An 11,660-nucleotide genomic window follows, 5' to 3' on the forward strand; every position below is an offset into this window, starting at 1 on the left:
GAGGGAGGGGGAAAGAAGGGAGGAAAGGAAGGAGGGAGTAGGAAGAAACAAAGGAAGGGACAGGAGGGGGGAGGGAAGGAGGAAGGGAGGAAAGCAGAAAGAGAATAGAAGCAAAGGGGGGAAGGAGGGAGGGAGGAAGAGAATGAAGGAAAGAAATAAAAAAGGGAAGAATGAAGGATACAAGGAAGGAAGGGAGGAAGGAAGTGAAAGAGGAAAGGAGGGAGGGAGAAAGGAAGGGAGAGAGGAAGAAAGGAAGGGAAGGAGGGAGGAAAGAAGGGATGGAGGGAGGGAAGGAAGAAGGAAGGAAGGGAGGAAGGAAGGGAAGGAAGAAAGGCAGGCATGTGGGCAGGATAGTTCCTTAGATACATTTTATCCTTTTGGAAAATAGAACTCCCCTACTGTAGTCAGAAGCCCAAGATAGGAATGACAAACTCAGCCATGAAGGACACTCATGGTCTTACACATGGGCCTTCTTAAATCTTTCCCAAGTCATCACATTGTCATTGTCACTCTTTGTTCGCCCAATAGGCCAATGTTCTATCCAACCAAGAGAGCCTATGAGATGCTCAGTGGTGCTGAGGCAGGGCTGGCATCTGCAGCTACATGCTATATGCTCATTCAGACCTCATACACATAAGTCCTCATGCTTCATTCAGTGTTGCTGATGAGACTCAGTGCTCCCAACTTCAGAGCAAGGTGCTCCAATGCTAGTTTTCACTGGGCCCCATCAGCTCCATGATTGGCCTGTAAGGCCTGACTGACTCTTGATCTTTAGCATCAAGCAACCCCAATCATTCATCACAGCACCTCTGCTAGGAGTTCCAGACACCCCTGGAAGTTTAGCCAGTAAGGCCAGCGTCAGCCTAACCAGGTGTACCGCCAGAGATCTGCAGAGTCTCACCAACCCAAGAATTCCACTGCCACTAAATGACCCTGAGCATCCCACAACCACCTGTACTAGTGCCAGACTTATATTAACATGTATACCATTTGGAGGTAAAGATAAAACTTCATAGAGAATATATGGTTCCACTGACTTTCAGACTCACTGACAACAAACCTTACATCATGGTATCATATCCGTTTTGCTATCCAAATCATGTGGTTTGTCTCAATTCCTCATCAAGTATATGACTGCCAGTTGTCTTATTTTTATAGGAAAATGTCTCACTTGTCTTTATTCCAAGAACCCAAGAACCCAGTCATCAAGCTCATGAAACAGAAATGTACAGAATAACATTTTTCTTTCATCTCCACTGTGTCTCCCACAGCTGCTCTCTGTGCTCCAGATAGGTCAAGAGGGAGCATGTTGGTAGAACTGTACTTCCTGCCAGTGGAGAGGGCCCACAGGAGGTGGAACATCCCCTGCAGAGCATACCCTGAATGCAGACAAAACTCTGTGAGGGAGCAGACTGTCACACCCTGACCTAGCATCACCAGACCACTGATGATTGGTTCATGCCTTTAGCTTTCTGCATGACCAAGGCCTCTTGCCAGGCTGAGCCCAGCCCCTTGGGATGGAGTAGGTTTCTCATCTCCATTTGCTTGGCATCCTACCCAGATGAGTTGCTCTCTTCTTGGTATCCTGTAGGCCAGAATGTCCAAAAGAAGCAGACACAAGCCTCCTACGCATTATTGCAATTTCCATGGCTACACTGAGAAATGGGAAACAGGTGAAAGTAATTTTAATAACATTTTATTTAACCCAATACAGCCAAGAGCTTACCACCCCATGGAATCAGTGCTAAACTGCTACTGATACACTTTCTTTTTCGTCGAAGACTCTCTTGCTCCCTACAGAAGGCCAGTGGGTGCATCGCCCACCCAGAGCATCAGCTGGCCATCTCTTGGTGACCATGTGAGTCCTGGGTCTGCTGTGCTGAAAAACAAAACTCCAAGATACGTCAAAATGCGCTGTGCAACTTTAAATACAAAATCAATATCAATGTCAACATAAATCTAGGACTAGTGATGGCTATATGTAACCCCATCTTCTGGGGAAGCTAAAGCAAGGAGATTCCAAGTTCAAGGCTATCCTGAGTAGTTTAGTGAGACCATATCCTAAAGTTCCATATTATTTATTCTATCTGTGTGTCAGTGTGTTCACACATGCATATGCCAAAGCACATGTGTGGATGTCAAGAAACAACTTGTAAGAGTCAGTTCTCTCCTTCCATCATCTTTCATCAGGTGAATTCCAGGGATTGAACTCAGTCTGTCAAGCATGGCAATAGGCACCTTGACCTGATGAAACATCTCTCTGGCCCCATATGCTAAAATTTTAACAAGTGAAAATGAGGGCTGAAGAGGGAGTTGGATGGTAGTGTAATTGTCTAGTCTGCCCAAAGCCTTAAAGTCAATCCCTAGTACCAGAACTCCAAACAAAACAAAATCCCAAATCATGCAGTTATTTTATTATTTTTATCTCATGGACTTTGTTGTGTGTTTAAAGGATGACAGAATGCACAAAGCCTAACCTGGTCCTTGAGTTTACATGGAAAAGTGAACATCCACTTGCAGACCCTGCAATGCCCTAAGCCTGAGTGCCCTTGGCTTGCCATTTGCATGTGTGGTGCATAAGAGAGACAACAGATACAAGGGACTAAGATATGTGTCTAAGGAGGAAAGGAAAAAAAGCAGAAAAGTTTCTGAGATGACTTGGTGGTGCCTGCAGCAGGTAGTACATACAATCCAATAGGCATTGCTCAGGCAAGAACACTGAGAGGGTGACAGGGTAAGTGGCACACCTGAGGAGAATAAGAACTATCGATGAGACAGAAGACAAGGCCAGGCTAAGGTAGTTTCAGGGGAGCCTTGAGAGCCTGGGGACAGTGAGAGCCCCAGTAGAATCACACAGACAGCTGGCCTCTTGCTATCCTTGATCTAACAGGCAGGAGGGTTTTTATACCAGAGTTTCAGGCAGGTGTGAACACTTGCACCTCACCCTAAGGACCCTGCTGCTGTAGTCCAGAGACTAGAGTCAGAGACAGTTCTAAGCACTGCAGGAAGTGGTCAGTGACTACATATGTGGCCTCTCAGGCAGCAAGGCTCCAATTGGTGCCCCAGAACTTATAATCATCTCTGGTGGAAGACAGTGAATTAATACAGGGATCAGGGTATTCCTGGTAACAATAGTACCTCCTTAACAGCAGAAAGGACCTAGGGCATACATGCCACACTCCACCTCCACTGATGTGCTGTCACAAAAGACCTCCAACTAGCTGTCTGGACACACCAACACAGATGAAATTCCAAACAGGACTCCATGGGAAGGAGACCCAGATGGCCTTTCTTTACAGTAGAGACCTCACAAACAGACTCATCATAGGCCAAGCCCTAACACTCACAAGAACAATGAAAAAGCTAACCTAAGCAGCAGGTGTCCACACGAGCCTTGGCCAGCATTTAGAGGTATGGACTCTGGGTCCCTGAAATACAGGCATTAACCGGACACAGGTAGGAATCACTCAGTAAGATAGACAACAGGGTGGACAGTGGGGAATTTACCCACCCACATTTAAGAGGTTTCTATAGATTGTGAGTTTCCAAATTGTTCCAAGCAAACAACAGGTAACAGACATGCCCATTCTCGGGGGCAAAGGGGGAGGATGGGGCACATGGGTCCACATCCTGCCAACAGTATTTTAAAGGAAACTTAATGATATGGTTGCAAACCACGTCACTGAAGGCAAGAGTGGTTACAAGCTGCAACCCTATAAAATAAAGATGCAGACAATGGTTGCTTTTGTGCATGTGACAGGGACTCCGTCTGGGCAGATGCTTTCTGCTCCTCTGTCTGCTACTTTGCTCGCTGTTGCGACAACTTAGAAGGAAGGGGTTATTTTGGCTCACAGGTTGAGGGTAGAGTCCCTGATGGTGGGAAAAGCAGAGTGGCAAGACCTTGAGGCCGCTGGCCAGTCTCTGAGATCAGGGAGCAGAAGATTGGTTCTCACCCCATCTCCTCCTTTTCATTCAGTCCAGGAGTATAGCCCCTAACCACAGTGGGTCTGTGCATCCCAGTTAACAAAATCAAAAACGTCCTTACAGACGCACCACAGATCAGGCGATTGTACATCCTGTCAAGTTAATATTAATCATTGTATCTCCACTCTTTTTCCCTCATTTTCAAAGTATAAGCTTCTATCCCGTGTCTCCGTGGCTATCTCATACCGCCAAAGGCATTCAGCCCAACTTTAAAAGTCTCTAGAGTCTTTAACAGCTCCAACACTGTTCAAAAATGTAAATGTGGAGTCTCTTCTGAGATCCAGGCAATCTCCTAACTGCAAACACTGTGACATCAAAGAAAAAAATTATATATTTCCAACATACAATAGCCCAGAGTAAACATTGCTATTCCAAAAGGGGGAGTAAAATATAGCACAAGATGCTAGACCAAAGCAAAACTGAAAAATCAACAGAGCAAAGACCAAAGTCTGTGGCTTTATGTCCAGCACTTTGAGCTTATGATGAATTCATCTGGATTCCAAAGGACATGAATAGCCCTGGCATTTAGCATTAGAGGCTACAGAATACATAGCCCTTTTCCTGGGCCAATCCCATTTCATATATAGAGCTTTCCTACATGGAGATCCACAGTCCTGGCATCTCTAGCATCCTGGGATCACCACTGAAATAGGTTTCAATGTCATGGCTTCATGTGATAACCCTCAGGTACCCCTTGCAGGGAATATGACCCTTCCATGTATTGCCTATCCTCCATAGCCTTCTCAAACCTTAGCTCAAACGTCTATGACTTCCAGAACCTTGCATCTCGTATGTTTGTAAAATAAGTACCATGTGGATAGCACTGTTAAGTCCTTCAGCTAGCTTGAGATGTAGTTGGGTCCCATTAGCCCACAGTTGCACTGGTTGCATTGTGCTTTCCAGGCTGATCTCGGGTAAAACCTTTCTTCAAGGTTTGTTTTTCTCAATGTAGGCTCTCTTTCTTCTAATGAATATGAATTTTCACAAGATGGAGCTTTAAGAGTTTGGGGTCCTGTCTTATGGTACCTTTCCTATTATTCCACTGCATAACAGAAGATTTCTCTTTAATGATCTGTATAAGTTTTTTTTTAAAGATTTATTTATTTATTATATGTAAGTACACTGTAGTTGTCTTCAGACTCGCCAGAAGAGGGAGTCAGATCTCATTACAGGTAGTTGTGAGCCACCATGTGGTTGCTGGGATTTGAACTCACGACCTTTGGAAGAGCAGCTGGTGCTCTTACCCGCTGAGCCATCTCACCAGCCCATGATCTGTATAAGTTACTTTTCTGTTGCTGTGATAAAACACCATGACCAAGGCAACTTGCAGAAGAAAGCGATTTTGGGGCTTACAGTTTCAGAGGGATAATATTTCCATCATGGTTGGGAGACCTAAAAGTGGTGTGAGGCTTTTAACTTCACAGCTTTCTCCCAATTACATTCTTCCTGGCTGTGCTTCTTAAGACCTTTTGGAACTGACTTTAAGGAGTAATGTGGAAGAGTTTGGAACTTTATGCCATAAGCAGAGCTTACTGAATCATTTTGTTAGGCATTTGGAAGACTAGAAAGTCAAAAGAAATACATGCAGTGGAGGGGCAGTGAGGTTGCACCACTAAACTTCCAACAAAACACCACCCACTTGGGATCAAGTGTTCAAATGCCCAAGACTATGGAGCACTGTCTCATTCTAACCACCACATGATCCTAATCTCTTCAACACTAACTTACACTTCCCACCTTCTCCACAACTTAAATGCACTCATATTTCTTCCTTTGCCAAACTCCATATTTTTCATATCTCTTAGCACTGTCTAACTTTATATCTGGGTAAACGCAGTGAACAGAAGCCATGCCACTGCCTGAAAGCTACACTGTCTTGACATTCCCACCACCAAGCACACTGATCTGTTTTTAATTCACTCTCACTAAAGTTCTCATGACACAGAAAGAAGCCAAATTATTTCCTGGGATATTACTTGAGTGCTTCTAGCCTAGTTCCCAACAAAGTCCTTGTTCCCCTGTGAAGTCTCATGAGCTAGACTTCCTCCATATGTATTTCTCTCGACATTCTGGTCTTTGAAAAGCCCAACTGGATGACCCAATGAGCTCTACTTACAGCACAAAATCCAAAATCCTTTCACAAGAATAAGTTCCAACAGTCTAAGAACCATGTGGTCAGGAATAACACTACTCCTGGTACCAATTTTCTATATTAATTGCCTGTGGGAAAATATCTAATAAAAGAATTCTTGAGAAAGGAAGGCTTAATTTTGGCTCACAGTTTGAAGGTCAAATCCCTCAACAGAGAAGTCACGTTGGGAGGAACCTGAGGATGATCACATTATATCCTCAGATGAGAAGCCCAGAAAGATGAAACTACTGATTCACAGCTCACATTCTTCATTTTGTTCAGCCCAGGAACCCAACCTACAAAATGGTGCTTCCCATACTTAGAGAGAACTTTCAACCTAAACTAAGTTATCTATCTCCTTCCCAGACATGCCCAGAAGTTTATTTCCTCAGTGATAGTGACCATAGGCCCTCTCAAGTAGAGGCTAGTAGCCAACACATAGGGTAACCAGGGCAGTGATCCTCAGTCTCCTCACCTGGATGGTGACTTTCAGCTCCCATACCCACACAGTGACTGTCACATCTTCTTAACCTTAGACTTTCCCACCAAAGAGATGCCTGGGTAGAATGGAGCATAAGGGTAGATCTCAGTCCAAGAAGCAGACACTACATGGCTAGTTGGGGAAGGTACAATGGGACAGATCTCTGAAGGACTGCAATGTCAAAATAGCATGAGCCTAGTCAAGGAACCTCGGCAGTCACTAGCCCTGATGACTTAACTTCTTGCTAGAAGGCAGCAAGTGAACAACGACACCCTCCTGATGTGTTGCTCACTCTCATATTGGACACATGGCCTAGAACCCAGCTATCATGAGGCAGCTTGTATATTTGTAACCAGAGGATGGTGTCACACTGTCTGCAGTCAAACCTAGCCCAGAGATATGTCACATGATCCTTACATCCTTCACCCCACACTAATCAGGAGGACCACAAACACACCATGTAGTCCTTAAACCTTTCATTCTACAGCTATGCCTAGTGTCTGGAGTACTATACATACTACATCAGAATATCTCATCCTTCATCCCAGTGCTCTGCCCCAGTGGAGAACCACAGACAAGGCAAGGATATCTCACAGCACAGCACTGTAGCCAGACAGAAAGCAAGTAAAGAACTGATATATTGAAGCAGAGTTGAGCCCATCACTGCAGCCAGGAGGAACTTAGATGATGTAAAACATATTTTGCATATCCTGGATGTCACAAAGTAGGCTAGAATAGGTTAGGGTGGGGGAAAAGATGGGGTCTAATTTAGACTTTTATAGAAAATGTACTGCAGAGCCTGGGAGATGTCTCAAGGATGAAGGCACTAGTGCAAAGACCTAATCACCACCTGAGTTTAATCCTGAGATACCACTAGGTGACAGAAGAGAACTGACTCATGAGAATTGTCCTCTGATTTCCACATGTACATAGTAGCGTGTGTGTGCTTGTACACACATGAGCACACACATACATCAATGTACATGCATGCATACATACATGCATAAACATGCATGCATGCACACATAGTCTCACACACAAACATGCACACATTCACACATGCATACTTACACACTCACACACACATGCACAGTAACAAGTTGCAGGATATTTGAGCACACTGTAAACCCCCAAATTGTGCTATTTACTAGAATATACTTTAATCCAAGAGCTTCCTGCTTGAATATTGTAAACATTATTAAATAAAGTCAATCATAGATCAAAAGGCAGAGCAAGCAACCAGTCGACAGGAAGTGAACATAGGGGAAAAAAATGTAGAGTGTGAGAGGAAGTCAGGGGAATGGATAGAGAGATGCACAGGAAGTAAAAGGGAAGGACATTCAGCTTGAGGGATTTCGAGACAATATTGAGAAGCTTTCTTTTCCTTTGGGGGTGTCACAGCCTTTCACCCCAGCATCTGACTCCTGAGCCTTTATTGGCAAAATTAAATGTTTGAGATTTTTGTTTAAAAACCACACACACACACACACACACACACACACACACAATTTTTAAAAACAAAAAAGAAAATGGAGCTACTGTGCTCAGAGCAGACCCATAGCTATTCTGTCTCCAGCCATCAACATTTTCAGCTACCAGGTAGGTCAGAAACGCCTTGGCTTAAATGTCTCCCTACCATCTTTTTCTCTGCATCAGGACCCACTATGCTAAGCCACTGAGAATTTCTGTCTCTGAACATGTCCTATGCTCTAGGGATCCTCCCCCTGCTGAGCTTCCTACTCACCACCCCAGCTCACATGAGGCCCAACCTTGTCCCATAATTCTCTGACCTTGAGCACTTGCATGCCTCCTGCATCTCCAGGATGATATTGTTACTCCTGTAGGTTTTAGAACAAGAATAAAGAGACACCCCATCAAACTGACCTTCAAGCAACAGGTTTGTGAGAACTAGATGGAAGCGAGATCTAAACTGGAAACATTAGCTTGCTCACAGAGAGCACAGAGTGTACTGCTAGGCTCCTGTATTAGTTACTGTTCTATTACCGTTAAAAGCTACCATGACCAAGTCAACTCTTACAAAGGAAAGCTTTTAATTGGAGGCTTGTTTACAGTTTCAGAGGTTTAGTCTATCATCATTGTACTGACTGGTTTTGTGTGCCAACTTGGCACAGGCTGGAGTTATCACAGAGAAGGGAGCTGCAGTTGGGGAAGTGCCTCCATGAGACCCAGCTGTGGGGCATTTTCTCAACTAGTGATCAAGGGGGTAGGGCCCCTTGTGGGTGGTGCCATCCCTGGGCTGGAAGTCTTGGGTTCTATAAGAGAGCAGGCTAAGCAAGCCAGTAAGGAACATCACTCCATGGCCTCTGCATCAGCCCCTGCTTCCTGACCTGCTTGAGTTCCAGTCCTGACTTCCTTTGGTGATGAACAGCCATGTGGAAATAAGCTGAATAAACCCTTTCCTCCCCAACTTGCTTCTTGGTCATGATGTTTGTGCAGGAATAGAAACCCTGACTAAGACAATCATCATGGCAGGGAGCATGACCAAATGAAGGTGCATGCTAAAGTGATAACTAAGAGCCTCATCCTATCTGTAGACAGAGAGAGAGCCCCTGGGTTTAGCATGGACTTTAGAAACCTCAAAGCCCACCCCTAGTGACACACTTCCTCCAACAAGGCCACACCTCCTAATCCTTCTAATCCTCTCAAATAGTGCCACTCCCTGATGACTAAGCATTCAAAGATATGAGCAATGGAGGCCATTGTTAATCAAACCATCAGAGTTATTTGTGAGGAGATGGGGGGCAGAGATGGTGCGCAATGAAAGAGTGGGACCAAGGTTGGCAGTTATCTCCAAACTAAACTAAGAGACAGTTTTTCTTGTAGTTCAGCCTAGTATTTGAAATTACTTTTCTATATCAGGATCCTCCAGAAGAACAGCAGGCTTAGTTAGTTTGGGACATGACATTTATCCTACCTGTAGCCTCTCTGTCTAGGGCTTTGCCATGTTAAGTAGCCTGTTCCCAGGGGTCAGGGACACACTCCCATCTGTGTGACATGACAATAATGTCTTACATCATTCATTCCTCCAGCCCTGTCCACAGTCCTGGATCAGGATTTGAAGTCTCCAAGTCCTGCCCACAACAGTCTCCAAGAATAGGAAGTTTCTCCCAGCATGGCTAAAGAATTTTAGATTGTGAAAAAGGTGTGTGTGTGTGTGTGTGTGTGTTTGTATCTGTGCACATGTGCATGAATGTTCTTGTATACGTGTGCCTGGTACACGTGGTGGATTTTATGTTAGTTGATTATTTTCTGAATCAATGAGACAAATAGAGAATATCTAAATCATCTCATTAGTCTATGACTGAACAGGCACTGAATACAAGTTGTTACCCCAGAGAGGTGTAAACCCTATGATTTTAAGTGCATAAAGTCACCAGCCACTTTGGACACAGTGAATAAGATCAACAGTGGTGACACACCAGCCTTGGACTCCCATAGGTACAGCAGCAGAAAAAAGTTCAAGTGGCCAAGCATGAGGAAGAGGTAAGGCAAGCAGGCTTTGCCCCAGGACCTATAAGACAAAGACAAATGATGCCTTCTTAGAGAGTAGACTGAACATGCATAGCCCAGGTGTGCATTTCCCTTCTCCGACAACCCCAATACAGCTGCTTGAATTGCTTACCACCAACAGCATATACAAGAATTCTGGGAATAGACTCCTAGGGGCTCCTTAGAGTCTCACCTTCTGTTCTCCTGCCTAGCACCATCACCCATACCTGCACTTTTGTCTTGCAAAGCCTCATAAATCTCAGGTTGATCTGTGGAGGAGAGAGACACTCAACGGCAAAGTATCTTAATTGGCTAAGTAATTTCAGATCTGTTCTCTGCTGCTTCAAGGGAGTAAGTGGACAAGTGGTGTGTTCTGTGTCTCCCTGGGATGCAGGGAAATCTCAGAGAAGCTGTCGGATTGTCACTCACTGTGAATACTACCAGGCACACAGTTCAGCTTCCTTAGCATATTCTCCAGATCCGCATGGGCTGCCCATACTTAAACATCATAAAGCGGTCATCCGTGATGCTCCTCATTCAGTCCTGATCAGCCACCCAGCCAGGCCTGCCAGAGCCATCAGGACATGCAAAGCAGGTGGAAGGAGGGAGCTCTGGCTCATCTCCATTCCTGATGCTCCTCCAGCTTGCTGGCTGAGGCAGATATGCAAATGGTACTAACAACAATAAAAATAAAAGAACACTCTTAAAGGGGCTGCTTTCCTGCTATTTTTTTTTAAGTTCCTAGAGAGTTCCACCCTGAAGATACCTGGAGGATCCAGATTTAATTCAGTCACTATGACCACTCTTACCCCTTCCTTGTCAAGAGCCTCTATTCAGCTTGGAGAAGATGTACCCCACTCTCACTGAGCCTCTGCACACCCAACTTGTTCCTATCAGCTCCAGGTGTATCAGAAAGCCATGAAAGTACAGCAAATATCCACCCTGTTCACTTTTAAAAAACAAATAACAACTGTGCCATGCTACTGGAGTTATGTTGCAACAGCAGGTGGGCTGTGTGTGGTAAGATTGCTCCCACACTGCCCAGGGCACAGAGTATATACGGAAGCTGCACCAGGCCATAGAGTACAGAGCAGCAAGGGCAGCAGAGACAAAGGAAATGGGTGGTAGAAGATTTCAGAATCCTTGGAAAGAAGAGTCCGATGTATAGAAACTTCCTGGCATGACTGTGGCACTGCAAGGCCTGTCTGACCCATGTGTCTAACTAGTGAGGCTCTATGTGTTACTGTAAAAAACAACATTTGCTCCTGGTGAAATGAGGGTTTCTATCTCAGGAGCCACATGGAGGGAGAAGGATGTCTCAGATCATGTGGGGACTCTGCACAGTCAAGGCCACTGGCAGGAACAGCAATCACAAAAGGCACCTGCTTTTGGAATCAGCAACTGTGGTTCTGAAAATCACATGACCCATGAGGCCATGATGTCCCGCTAGAGGCATTTTAGATAAATTAGAAGGTACTATGACTATTGTAATAGAACTGACAGTGCTTCTCTGAAGTCAGTTGCAGATTGAGAGGTAGAACCCAAAGTAATGTT

Source organism: Mastomys coucha, unplaced genomic scaffold (assembly GCF_008632895.1).
Source record: "Mastomys coucha isolate ucsf_1 unplaced genomic scaffold, UCSF_Mcou_1 pScaffold8, whole genome shotgun sequence".
Classification (NCBI taxonomy): Eukaryota; Metazoa; Chordata; class Mammalia; order Rodentia; family Muridae; genus Mastomys; species Mastomys coucha.